The sequence below is a fragment of the Neopelma chrysocephalum genome, unplaced genomic scaffold (assembly GCF_003984885.1).
Source record: "Neopelma chrysocephalum unplaced genomic scaffold, ASM398488v2 Primary Assembly neopelma1_89794, whole genome shotgun sequence".
NCBI lineage: Eukaryota > Metazoa > Chordata > Aves > Passeriformes > Pipridae > Neopelma > Neopelma chrysocephalum.
In genome coordinates, this window is record NW_020918716.1 from 17,068 (window position 1) to 30,389 (window position 13,322).

A 13,322-nucleotide genomic window follows, 5' to 3' on the forward strand; every position below is an offset into this window, starting at 1 on the left:
AGAGTAGAGGCTGCAGCAGGGCACAGAAGTGTGTGAGTGGTGTTGAAGGAAGGGAAAGGGTAAGGCTGGGTGAAGGCCACAAAGACTAAGACAGATAAGTTTTCTCCAGCAGTAGCTCCGCTCTCCTGGACACCATTGCTCCCTGGACAACCCAAAGTGGCTCCACAGCCTGGGTTCGTTATTGGCCACCTCACAGTGAGGGGGCTGCAGAGAGGTTTGGGAGGGATGGCACCCCATACCACTGTGGTGCACCTCCATCCTGCCCCATTGCTGAACATCTGGGATGGGGGGCACCAGGGGGGGAGGCAGCACCATGATCTGTGTCCCTGTCTTGGCTGAGCCTGCTGCCAGGGAGGCTCAGGATAGGCTCTTCTGGATCTGATGGCAGACCAAGATGCAGAAGGTAGGGACTGGAGCTAGCAAAAGAATAGAGGAGGGCAAACATCTTAGGTTTTTTTGGTGCTGTTAGTGGAAGGAGTGAGCTGAGGTCTTTTAAACTTGTATCTCATGTCCAGAACTGCTCTTTAAGTTCTGTTTCTGAAAGCCTCATGGCAAACAGTGATGGTGGCTGAGTGAGAGGTGACTCACAAGGGATGCTCAGACCCCTGAAGTTCAGAAATTCTGAAAGCCTACCTGCATCCCCAAATCAATAACTGTAAAATCCACACCTGAGGGTCACAAAAAGCGTGGAAAAATGTAGATTAGAAGAGAAACATACAGAGCCCCACAGTCCAACTCCCTTCTCAAAGCAGGACTCACTAAATCTAGGCCAGGTTGCCTTGTCCTGCTGAGTCTGGAATATCTCCTAGGACAGAGGTCTAATCAGTTCTTATCTGGGCCTTGTCTGCACCAACGATGGAAAGGAATTTTTTCCTTATGTCCAACCAGAACTTCCCCTGTTGCAACCCATGCCTGTTGTCTCGCTGTTTCCTCATGTGCCTCAGAGAAGAGGTGCCTCTTGCTCAAGTAGGCAATGGCTGACTGCAAATAGACCCCACAGTAACCTTGTCTTCTTCAGGCTGAAGAAGACCAGTTTCCTCCACTTCTTACCATCATGTCCTGTATTCCCATCCCTAGGACATCTTTGTGATCCTGTGTTTGAACTCTTCAGTTTAACATCTCTGATGTCTTGGGAAACCCAAAACTCATCTAAAAACTCCAGATGTGCTGAGCAGAGGGGCACAGTCTCTCTCTGCAAAGTGTGGGTTCACTTTGTGCTAGACATCTTTTCATGTGTGCTGATATCATCTTTTGTTGCTGGGTCTAGAAGCTCTGCAGAAGGGAAAGTGGTGGTACATCTTCACAGTGTGTGCCTTCTGCTGCTGGAAGCTGTCTGGGGGACCCGGGGACAGTGGAGGATGCTTGAATACAGTAACACGTGGTTGGCTCAGAGCTCTTGTCATTTGCTGTAGGAATTTTGAAAGTCCTGTGCAAACCTCCAACTGCACAGGGCCATATTCCCTGCCCAATTCATGTATTCTGTCCTTATACACTTATACATGAACTAACACTGGCTTTTAGAAATCCTCTGTGCAAGTACAATATACCTGCCACTCTCCCTGTGTTTAGAAACATTACTTAAAGACTTTGGATTATTTGATATTTACATTGTTTTACTCTGTGTTCTTGCAGTTTCCAGCTGGCTTTTATTTACAGAACAGCATGAAAGAAGTACTTTTGACAAGCACATGTAGTGACTGGTTTCAAAAAGATGGGGCAGGGCTCGCCTTACAGACATTTTTAGGCTTAATTAGGAAAAGTTGTGGGGAAGAAACAGCTGCACCCACATTTTTCTGTTTCCCACTGGTTTTAGCTGCTATAGTATGGGATACATTTTTTATGTACGCAGTCAAGTTTGACCAACTCTTAATAGGCACAATGGTACAGCACACTGGAGTCTGCTCCCAGCTTTCATTTGGGCTGGTCTTCCTTGGAGGAATACAGCTTGAGGCTGTGGAGCAGCTCAAGCAGTTGTTTAGTCAGCCCTCTGTTAAAACAACAGATGCTGTAGCAGTATCAAGGATTTTATTTATGGCACAGGCTTTACAAAGACATCTTTAACCTGTGTGTAGGAAAGATGGTCTTTCTGCTTCATTACGTTGTGACAAATGGGTTGTTGGAAGAGGTTAAAACAGCCTTTGAATGGGAGTCTTGGCTTCTCATACAGCTTTCAGTTCATTAGCTCCAGTTTCTGCAGCAGTACAAGGCAAGGAAGAGACAAGGTTCCAGAAGATTCATCTGTCTCTGAGAAATGAGATGTTGTTACCATGAACAAAACTAAAAAAAACCAAAAAGAATTTAGTCTCTCATAAAGCCTTCCTTAACTACCATAAAGGGTTTGGGGTTTTTTTTAAATGCAGAAAATTATTTCTTTTCTAACAGAAATAGCTAAGAGATTTGACTCATCACTCCCAAACCAGAACGTGCTCCTGTAAGCTGCTAGCCGACTAAAATCTGTACACTGCAAAGCAAGTTTGCATTTTCCGACGGGTCACTGGAAGTGATCTTGCTGAGCTATCCAGTATTAAAGTTGATGTATATTTTGTTTCATCCAAGTTTTTTTCTAGGATTGCACAAAGCAGGCAGAGTCTAGGAGCAGCTTTATTTAACCTTTTGGAAATCAATGATTTCTGGATTATTTTCAGGCTTTTTGGTAGTCAGAATAGCAGATTACTCATCTATTCTCATTAAACAGATTTCAAGAATGGCTGAAATCCCAGGACCTCATCTATTAAGAATATGTAACAAGTTGATTGTTTTGCTTCCTTGTGCTTTGGCAGTGCCTTATATCTTTGAATACCACAAACAGACCAGATGCCTTGAAGACAGTCATGTCAGGCTGTGTTTGTGTGTTTGGGGCAGTTCATTCCTATAAAAGCAGGCTTCAGAAATAAGCAGCAAAGGTATCTAGGATGAACTCTACATGTGTGCATCTTCCCAGCAGAGTGGCCACTTACATACAATTGCTTGTAGTTAAATTGGATGTGTGAGTCTTCACTTGGTAATGTAATACATACACAGCCATATCTGATTGTGGCATAATGCCACATATTTCCTTCTGTGAAGTATTAGCAAACTGAAAGGCAAGGTATTGTCTTTTAGTAGTGAATTTTTAATAAATAATCATAGAATCATAGAATGGTTTGGGTTGGGAGGGACCTTAAAGACCATCTAGTTCCAACCCCTTGACATGAGCAGGGACACTTTCCACTAAAACAGATTGCTCAAAGACCCATCCACCCTGGCCTTGAACACTCCCAGGGATGGAGCATCCACAACTTGTCTGGGCAACCTGTTCCAGTGCCTCACCATCCTCACAGTAAAGAATTTCGTCCTAATCTCTAATCTAAATCTACTCTCTCTCAGTTTGAAGCTGTTCTGCTTTTTTCTGTCACTGCATGCCCTTGTAAAAAGTCCCTCTCCAGCTTTCTTGTAACTCCCTTCGGGTACTGGAAAGCCACAATTAGGTCACCCCAAAGCCTTCTCTTCTCCAGGATGAATAAACTCAGATGAATAAACTCAATTCTCTCAGTCTGCTTTCCTAGGAAAGGTGCTCCATGCCTCTGATCAACTTGCTGGACCTCCTCTGGACTTGCTCCAACAGGTCGATGTCCTTCCTGTGCTGAGGACCCCAGAGCTGGACCCCAGAGTGTTCCAGGTGGGGTCTCACCAGAGCAGAATAAAGGGACAGAATCCCCTCTCTTGCTCTGCTGCCCACACTGCTTTTATGCAGCCCAGGACACAATTGGCTTTCTGGGCTGCAAGTGCCCTTTGCAGGGTCATGTCCAGCCTCTCACCCACCAGCACCCCCAGGTCCTTCTCAGCAGGGCTGCTCTCCATCTGTTCATCCCCAGCCTGTGCTGATACTGGAGGTTACCCCAGCCCAGGTGTAGCACCGTGCATTTGGTCTTGTGAATCCTTATGAGGTTCCCATGGGCCCACTTTTTAAGCTTGTCCAAGTCCCTCTGAAAGGTATTCCATCCTTTAGGCATGTCAAGCACTCAGCTTGGTGTCATCTGCAAACTTGCTAAGGGTGCACTCGATCCCTTCATCTATAAGAATTGATGAAGATATTAAATAACACTGATCCCAGTACAGACCCCTGAGGGACAGCACTTGCCACTGATGTCCACTGAGACTCTGAGCTGTTGAGCCTCTGGATGTAAACACTCAACGAATTTCTTGTCCATCTAACAGTCCACTCATCAAATCAATCTCTCTTCAATTTAGAGAGAAGGATGTTGTGGGGGACTATATCAAAGGATTTACAGAAGTCCAGATAAATTATATTTGTAGCTCTTCCCTTGTTTACTGATATAGTCACTCTATCATAGAAGGCCACTAGGTTGGTCGGGCAGGACTTGAAGGTTAAATTGCTTTTCCTCAAAATCTTTGGGTTCAGATGTCATGCTTTCCCTACCACTAGTTGAAAGCTGAGATCTTTATGTCCTCCTATGCCCATGGAAGCATGGTTTTCAGAAAAGCGTGGAGCAATATAAGACTCAGAAATCTGGCAGAGCTTGTGGCAGCACACCCAACACATGTTGGCTGCCACGATGCTGCAGCACATTTTGGTTGTTCGGTGCTGAAATGAACTGAGCCTCACTGAGAGTCACTCAGCTTATGAGAGATGTACCAGCAACACACAAGGAGACGTGAGAAAACATAATCTGCAAGTGATCCTGCCTGAGTCAGGCTTAAGCAGTAACCATCAAGGTCATCTCCATCCTTCCCCAGGTGTAGAAATCCCCTTGGAGAGGGAATGGATGATGACCCAGTGCACAAAGCTCATAGGTGTTCAGCAGGAAAGAAACTGACCTGTAACCCTGATCTCTTACTGAGAAAGGCAAAGGCAAAAGGAAGAAGGGAGTCGTGAGTTGTTCTTTGGTACTTCTTGCTCTGACTTTTGCATGTTGGATTCTGCACGTCAGAGAAAACCTTGCTGCTGTTTGGACTTTCTAGATCACCATGAAAAAGCCATAAGGCTTTATCCCAAAGATTTTATAGGCTGCAGGGTCAAGAAATACCTTATCTCATGCCTTTCTGCCATAGTGGTCTGATGATAATACTCCAGGGTGTTGTGGGGGGTTTTTTTTAATACTTACCCAACTTAAGTACCTGCTATTTTATGCACCTCTAACTTAATAAGAGAATTGGGTTATATGAACACCAGAAAGGTACTAACACTTTTTCCACCAGTGTTAATCCTATTACAGAGTAAGATGGGCTACCTGCTATTTTGGACTCAACAGGAGTGCAAAGCATATTCTAAGTGCCTTGCTAGGTAATCCTCTCTGTGCTGATAATGTGATTGATATGTTCAGGTCTGTTTTGTTTATGAGACACATACAGTGTCACAAATACAAAAGACTTTCAGAGGGAGTGGTAAAATTACCCTGGAATTACAGTCCTTCAAAATTCTAAGAGTTAAAGTGACTGCTCATTGCTTCGGAAATGGTTTGGGCGTGATAAGGCTTTATGTGCACTTTTTAAGTGCATATAAAAGATAGTATCTAAATGAGGGGAAAAGGGTGCAGCTCTCTCCTTTTTTGGCTTAGGGTGTCCAGGACATGATAGGGCATGTCTTGCTACTTTTTATACTGATAGATGTGAACTTGAAACCTAAGTCTTCAAAATGCAGGGGAGGGTGGGGTGGGGGGAGGAGGAATGCTTCCAGAGATAAGCAAAAGACATATTTGTATTACGACAATTAAACCTGTTGAATGTGATAAGCATAATGTAACCCCAAAAGTTACAACAGTCCAAGTGCAGACACTCATCTACAATAATTGAACAGCTTGTCACATCCCTCCATGGGGCAGGGAGCTGATGAGATCCCTTTTAGAGGAAGCTTGCTAGCACATGGAGTTAAGGTGAAGCAGCCCTAGGCTGCCGCCACCTCTCCACCCTTACCCTTACCCTCCCACTTCTCCCTCTGCATGTCTCAACACTGTCTCCTGGTACTACCAGCAGTGCCAAGCTCTACTGTGGCTCCAAACACAGGCAGGGCTCTTCCCTGCACAGGGGTGAGCTTGGGGCCTATAAGAGAGAAACAAGTCAAAGCTTACTTCAACATCCCTGTGATACAAGGGATGTTGGCTTGGTCCTGGAAGACAGGAATAAAGCATATCTGCTTTGCAGCTGGGAGGTGTCTGCAGCTCTCTCCAGGTGAAGGAGGTGGTTTCCTTGTTGTTCCTGGAGGACTGAGTAGCAGTGAGTCCAGTGGGACTTTTTTCTTCCTACTGGCCAACAGGCTGCTAGCATAGCTTTTAGATGCTGACACTCCTTGTCATCAGCAGGGCAGTTATCGCCTGGAGATTCAACATCACAGTCACTCCACAGGAGCTCCACCTTAAATCACCCTGAAAGCTGAAGCTGGGGCAGGATATGGCAGCTCCTTGCTAAGCTGGGTATTTTTCTGCATGCACATGACACTATAGCATGCTTCTGGTTTCAGGGTGGAGTTTGAAATGTGGCTTCTGACCAGTAAAGCCTTTGTGCCCTGCTGTCACTGATCTACTAAGTAAGTATTCAATAGAGAGGTCTTTTGGTTTAGTAGGAATAAACTGCTCAAGGTCTGCATCCTGCAGATGACCCTTAGCTTTACACCTCTCACACCTCTGGGATCTGAACCAGCAGAGCTCAAATCTGTGACCCCAAAAGCAATACACAACATTTTTGTACACTTGAGATGTGGGGTTGGCTAGGGAGGAGAGCAAGTCAGGGAGGCTCATCCTGATGGATGGTGCAATGTTTCTTCCTCATTCTTTTCACTGAAATGTTTTGCACTGTGATAGCATATACACTTAACTGATTTGGTAGTAAAAGGAACTCAATTTAAAATATGTGCCTGAGCACTCCAGAAAGGCACCTCTTCCCATCTGTCGTATACAAGACAGTAAGTAAATGATCCAAAGAAATCCAGGTCCTGCCATTCCAGGAAGTGGAAGAAGCAGAGATCAAATCTTGGCTCCACACTAAAATTGCCTTTTTTTTTTTTTTTTCTGAGAGCAATTGCAGGAAAGCTTTTCTGTTGCTGTCTAATGGGTTTGAAATCTATTGTACCCATGCAGTGACTGAGCCAATTGTTTCATTTTATCCATCTGTGAACATTTTCTCAAAATGTGCATCTTTTCTTACCTGTAAGAATGATAGGACAGTACTGTGTCTATGGTGACATAACTCAGAAAGTTCTCACAGACACGGCTTATTTTTGTTGTTTAGTTTGCAACAGAGTCATTCTAGGTACGAATAAATATGTTTGTCTTTTCAAAATAGGTAAAATCCACAGCCTTTAGCTATTAGCAGAGATTCCTAGCTATTCAGGTAGCTCACACAGTGCTCACAGCTAGATAAGGAAATAAAAGTGACTGAAGTGAGAAGCTGATAGAAAAAACCCGGTTGAAGGACCCCTTCAAGAGGAAGGTGGTGCTGGGTGTTCCCAGGAACTTCAGTGAAGGATTCTCTGAAATGCTGATTGAGGGGGCCCCCTGCTCAGTAAGCACCAGTATGAACATGATGATGACCTACACAAAGTACCAGGTACAGAGGTAACATCTTCTCTTAACTTTTATTGCGGTGTAAGAAAAACTCTAGATATATTTCCTGTATAAAAGGAAAAAAGTAAAAAGCAAAATTCTCAAATATGTCACTTGGAAAAGGCATTTTTTGCTTCAGATCTAATAACTTAAGATGATCACTAGTTATGCGAGCTACTCATGGATTTGTCAGTATAATGCTTTTTCCTAAGAAGAAAGCTAAGCTTTTTAGGGAAGCACGCAGAGAAACAATGTCTGAACTTCCCACCTAACACTTCATCATGGCAAAATAAACTTTGAAATGCATGAAGGTATGGGATCATCCTGAGAAAGACGAGTCAGTTTTAGTTCTGAAACAGTGAATAGCAAGTGCCCTGGAAGTTTAAGCACATTACTTTCCATTACCAGAAAGCTTTAGCTAACTCGAAGCAATGAGCAGCCGTGCAGTTTTCTCTGTGTGTGGGAGCTCCACACCTGTAGTAATCCAAAAGGAAGCATCACCTGCTCCCTACTATAGCAGCCAGATGCATCAGGCTAAGTGGTGCCCAAGGGATTAGCGTCCTGCTATTCATTCGGGCCCCTCTGGAGTGACAGGTAGATTCTGTGCTTTGGCTCTAGAGCTTTGGCAGACATACTCTAGGTATTACTCACCATACAGCTTTGTCAGGACGTCAGATTAAAGCACACCCAACCTGTGGATAAAGCCATGTTTTTTTGCTGCTTGTAACTCCTTCCAGTAGCTCACTTTTTGTCCCAAGATAATAAAAGCGTCAATGCTCCCTTTTTTTCATAATTAGTAAAACTGTGTTTACAAGGCGCTGTCAGTCCATTTCCTTCATGATATCTGTTTTATTGTTTGGTCAACAATACCTGAACTTTCTAACTCTAGGAGCTAACAAAAGATGGATTTCCCTCCTAGTTTTTATATATGGCAAAACCTTTTTGCTGGTGCCAGTATGACATGATGGGTGGGTGTTCTTTGTTAGAATAACAGGGTACTCAGAGTAGGTGGCACAATACCAATATGCCAATTCCCAGGTTGGGCCAATACCAAAGGATCAAACTGATGAAAACAAAACGTGTCTGCAAATGATGATGTTCTAGGAAGGAAAACATTTTTGCAAGAGTTATTTTTGAGTTTTTGATCATTACTTTTGCAGCTAAGCTGATGAAAATGTGGATTTCATAGGCAAACTGCTAAGTGAGTGGAAAACTGGATGGGCCATCAGGTTCAAGAACAGAGGTCCATCAGTCAAAGAGTAGCTGGCAGACAGTTAGAGGTGCCATTTCTCAGGGGTAATACCACGCCAACTTTTTTTAACATCTTTATCAACAAACTAGAAGAGGGGATATAGGACTCTGGGGATAATTCCACACTGGGGGAGCAGCTGGAGGGGAACACAGCCCTTTAAGAGGGGCCTTAGCAGACTGCAGAAATGAGATGCCATGAACCTCCTGGAACACAGCCTGAGCAAAGGATGTGTCTTGCCCCTGGCTGGGAGGAGCCCAGCAGTGTGCAGAATGAGGGCCATGGCCTGGAGAGAAGCCCTGCAATCCTGGTGGACAGCAAGGAACAACAGCTAGGGGCCTTGAGACTGTGGAGGCTGACCAGGGCCCAGATGGTCCTTAAAAGCCACTGGAGAGAAGGGCCTCTCCACTGCTACATGGCACTGATCAGGCAGCATCCTGAATTAAGTTCAATTTTGGGACATTCAGTCCAAGAGAAGTTTTGAGAAAACAGAAATGCAACCATCCCACAAGCATGGTGCAGTCCTTGGACATGGCCTAGAGAGGTGGTGGGATCTCCCTCGCTGGAGATAACCTGATCTAGCTTTGTGGTAAGCCCTGCTTGGAGCACGTTGTTGGAATAGGGACCTCCAAAGATGCCTTCCAACCTAAATTTTTCTGAGCTCCTTTAATTGCATTTCACAGGACTCTTGTAGAAGGCCTAAAGTTAAGATAGAGAATTTGCTTTGATTCAATGCAGCTTCTTATGCCGTGCCCAGGAGGCCTGTGCTGAGATTAGGTGGTGATTTACAAACAGGAGACCTTATGCTCTGACAATGGGAGGATGGCAACAGGGTCCCAGAACACACTTCTGCCTTGCCTCTTTCTGATACCTCATGAAACCCAAACTAAGGAGAAATGATGCTGAAGGGAGGCAAAACTAGCACTGTGTAGCAGCCTCTGTATCCTACAGAGTATGCAAGACCTGCCCAAAAACCAATTTATACCATCACCCATGAAGAGGGGCTGCAAGAGACTCAATGAGAACTTGATACCTGTGTCCCTCATCCACTGTGCCATCCGAAGTGATCCTGGCCAGATTGCTTGGGTACACACCTCTCTGTGCTTGTGAACACACATGTGAGACCGGATATGGGAAAATCTGTCAGTGAACGAGTGAGTGAAACAAGCTTCCTTAAAATTTAAGTGGCTTTCCTGGTCCATAAGAGCTGAGGCAGATCAACTGGTTGAAGAGGTCCTGAAAAGACCCACTCCCAAGAAATCACAAAGCACCAAGTCCTTGGTAAAGGTGCACTAGGGATTCCTCTGTATGCCTCCAAACATTTTGATAATAGAGATCAACAGGAGGTCAGTGATGTAAAACTTGATTTTTAGCACTTCTCTAACCTGACAGACATGAAAGAACACTGAAACACACTACTGAAAGTAGACCTGACCTTCCTTCCTACCAAGAACACATGGGAAATAATTCTACATAGTTACACAATGTTGCAGCCAATGCTATATCAGAACAACATCTGAAAGGAATGGATGGAAAACTCACATGCCCATTTGCCAGACGCTGTTGCAGACTGAATAATCCCGTTGGCCTGTTGACTTATGTTTAACTCTTCAATTAAGAGCAAGTACTTGGTACTCACATGAGTGAGCCCCAGGGTCACATAAATAATCCTCAGGATTACTCAGAAATTATTTTTTAAGGTATGATTAACATATGGCTGGGAGCAGCAGGCTCTGCACACAAGAGTCACGGAAACTTTCAGGTGGGGAGGGACAGCTGAAGGTCTTTACTCCCACTCCCCTCTCCAAGCTCCACCGCCTTCAAAGCAGGGTTGGGTTGGTCAGGGCCTTGTCCAGCTAAGTTTTGAACATGTCCAGCAGTGGAAATCCCACCACCACTTTTGGTGCTGTCCCAGGGCTGCACCACTGTTGTTTTTCTCCTTACCTGCAAAAAGATTTTCCCATGCTGCAATGTGTCCCTTTTGTCCCTTATGACAAGGGACAAAATAAAGCTTTTTAAGACCAGACATCCCTGTGAACTTCTGAGAGGAGGTTGGTAACCTCTGATGAGTGGCCATTAGGGCTTCCCTGACATGTCTCTTCTCCAGGCTGACCAAGCCTGATCCCCTCCATCTCTCCTCTCTACATTAGACCCACCAACCATCTCTGTGACCCTGCAGTGATCTCTCTCCAATCTGTGATGTCTGCCTCCATCCCCAACAGGTACACAGGAACTGCAGCCTCACTGAGAAGGCAAAGGCTCTTCTGATGATACTTTAATGCTCCTATGGCTGTACCAGTCAGTCAGGACTGGCTAGAAGTGGTCCCTGGAAGAGGGAATAGTGTGAGCCTGCATGGGAAAAGGTGCTGTTTGCCACGCAAGGCATTAAGCAGCAGGAGTTTGGACAGCAAAGGACATTGTGGTCGGCTGGTGATGGTCCTCTGGACTCTGGCCATGTTTGAAGATGATACTTAGAGGCAGGATTTCATCCCGGCACTTGGGCAGCATCTTTGAGAGCCCAGGCCCTTTCCATGTCAGTACCGAACAAATGTGTAACTAAACCATGCTGCTTTTCTGTTACACATATACTGCTCTCTCCTTTATTAGTTTGGCTTCTTCTCTTTTTTTTTTTCCCTTTATTTTCTTTATTCTGACAAAATGCTCTTGCATACATTTCTTTAATAAACATTGACTACTAGGGTAATGATGTTCTGGCTTCAAGTACTGATCAGCCACAGAGACACCTGTCTGGCTCAGGCAAATGGCTCTTTGCAGTATTTCCATATTTTGAGGCTTTCCAGCATAGGTACAAGCTCCAGACAATGACTGTTGAGCAGTGCTGCAAAATCTGGGGGGCCAGATCCCTCCCAAGAACTACTCCACCCATGCCAACAGCACAGTAGTCAGATCAGGTATGAATTCACATTATCATTTAAGCAAAAGTATACACAGGCTCTCTCTGTGATGCTCTGAAATATGTCAATACAACTTAATATCTGAGGGCTGAAATACACTGAGTTGCTAAGACAAACATTTGGTATCAGTTTTTGAAATTTCACTGAAACTGTTGACTCTCATGCTCATGGCAGCATACTCACTGCTCAGAAGTTCACAAGCTGGGATGGGTTTAACCTGACACACCTACTTCGGCTCTCGCAGTCAATATTACAAATACACTCATCACACTGCAGCCATGTCCTCCACTTGGCACACTGCAAAGTTATCTACTCCTGCTGAACGCAGCTTCTTTCAGCCTATTTATTATCCTCAGGGGATATGGTGACCGGACCTCTATGGAACACCGTGGGGTTGTGCTCCTTCCTGGGAAGCTCTGACAGGATGAGTCCAGGCTGCAGGGGAAATGGTTTGCCCTTCACAGTCACCTTTGCCACTTCCAGATTAGCCTGATGGACTCTCAGGGATATGCAGCTGAAGTTCAATGCCTGAAATACCTGCTTCCACAGGCAGGGCAGCCCACAGTCTGACCTTTGGTTAGAAAGCAGTTTTTTGCGGATGTCAGCTATGCTTCATGTAAAAGAACAAGCCTTTTACTTCTTCGTGTGAAAGAACAAGTCAGGGTATAAGAGTAAGGTCAAGAACACGTAAAAATATATATATATACAAGCATTTCTGATGTCTGTGTGTGGTGCTGAGGAGCATGTGAGTGTTGCTGGTTAACCCGGAGTTTACAGGAATCATACAGAAATGAGTGTCAGAAACCTGGGGCTAGCCTGGCTGAACCCCCAGGACTGCTCCAGCATTCATTCCTTAGCTGTACTTGTTTAGGCAAACCAGACAAAAAGTACCTGATTTAGTCTGAAGAGGGAAGTTGGAGTACAAGGTAAACATGTATGGGCAGCACTCTTGAGCAGCTTGACTTTCAAGTTTCCTGAGAACAGTCATGCCCACAGAGTTGGTAATGAGGAGGAATTTGTTTGCTGAAGGATCTCTGAGGCTCTGTGCTTCTTTTCCAGGTGGGGGCATTCAGACAATTGATGAATGAAGCATTTTCTGTCTGGGACAGTAAATATTTAACTGGAAAGTTTAAAAAGATCCACGCTTCTGAGTTTTCAAGGCCTTCTTGAAGAAAGCGTCTTTCCTGCAGTCACAAAACAAAAAGCACAGAAAAGAGGGCAGAGCCTAAAGAGACAAGGAAATCAGAAAAGCTGTGTCCCTTTGTGGTGCACAGTAATCCTGCATCACCTTCACTACAGCATGTGCAAGAAACCTGCAGCACCTGCCTCTGACACCTGCAACACGCTGCAGAGCATGTCTGCCTCCCTATTCAAGCACCCCCAAAATCCCATTTGTCACATTAGATCTAATCACTGAAGGTTCAGTGCTTTTCTTTCCTTGGACAGTCAAGCAACACAAAATGTGGCCTGCCTAGAAAAGTGAAGAGAAAGGCCAGGTTTTCACATGAAAATGTCTTTCTCAGGTTTTTCCGCTGTTTGGTCTGGCAGCTTTCGGACATGACACTGGCATCAGCAAGTACCTGGAACTTTCTGGCATGCAGTCTTTAGTGGCCTGATAGC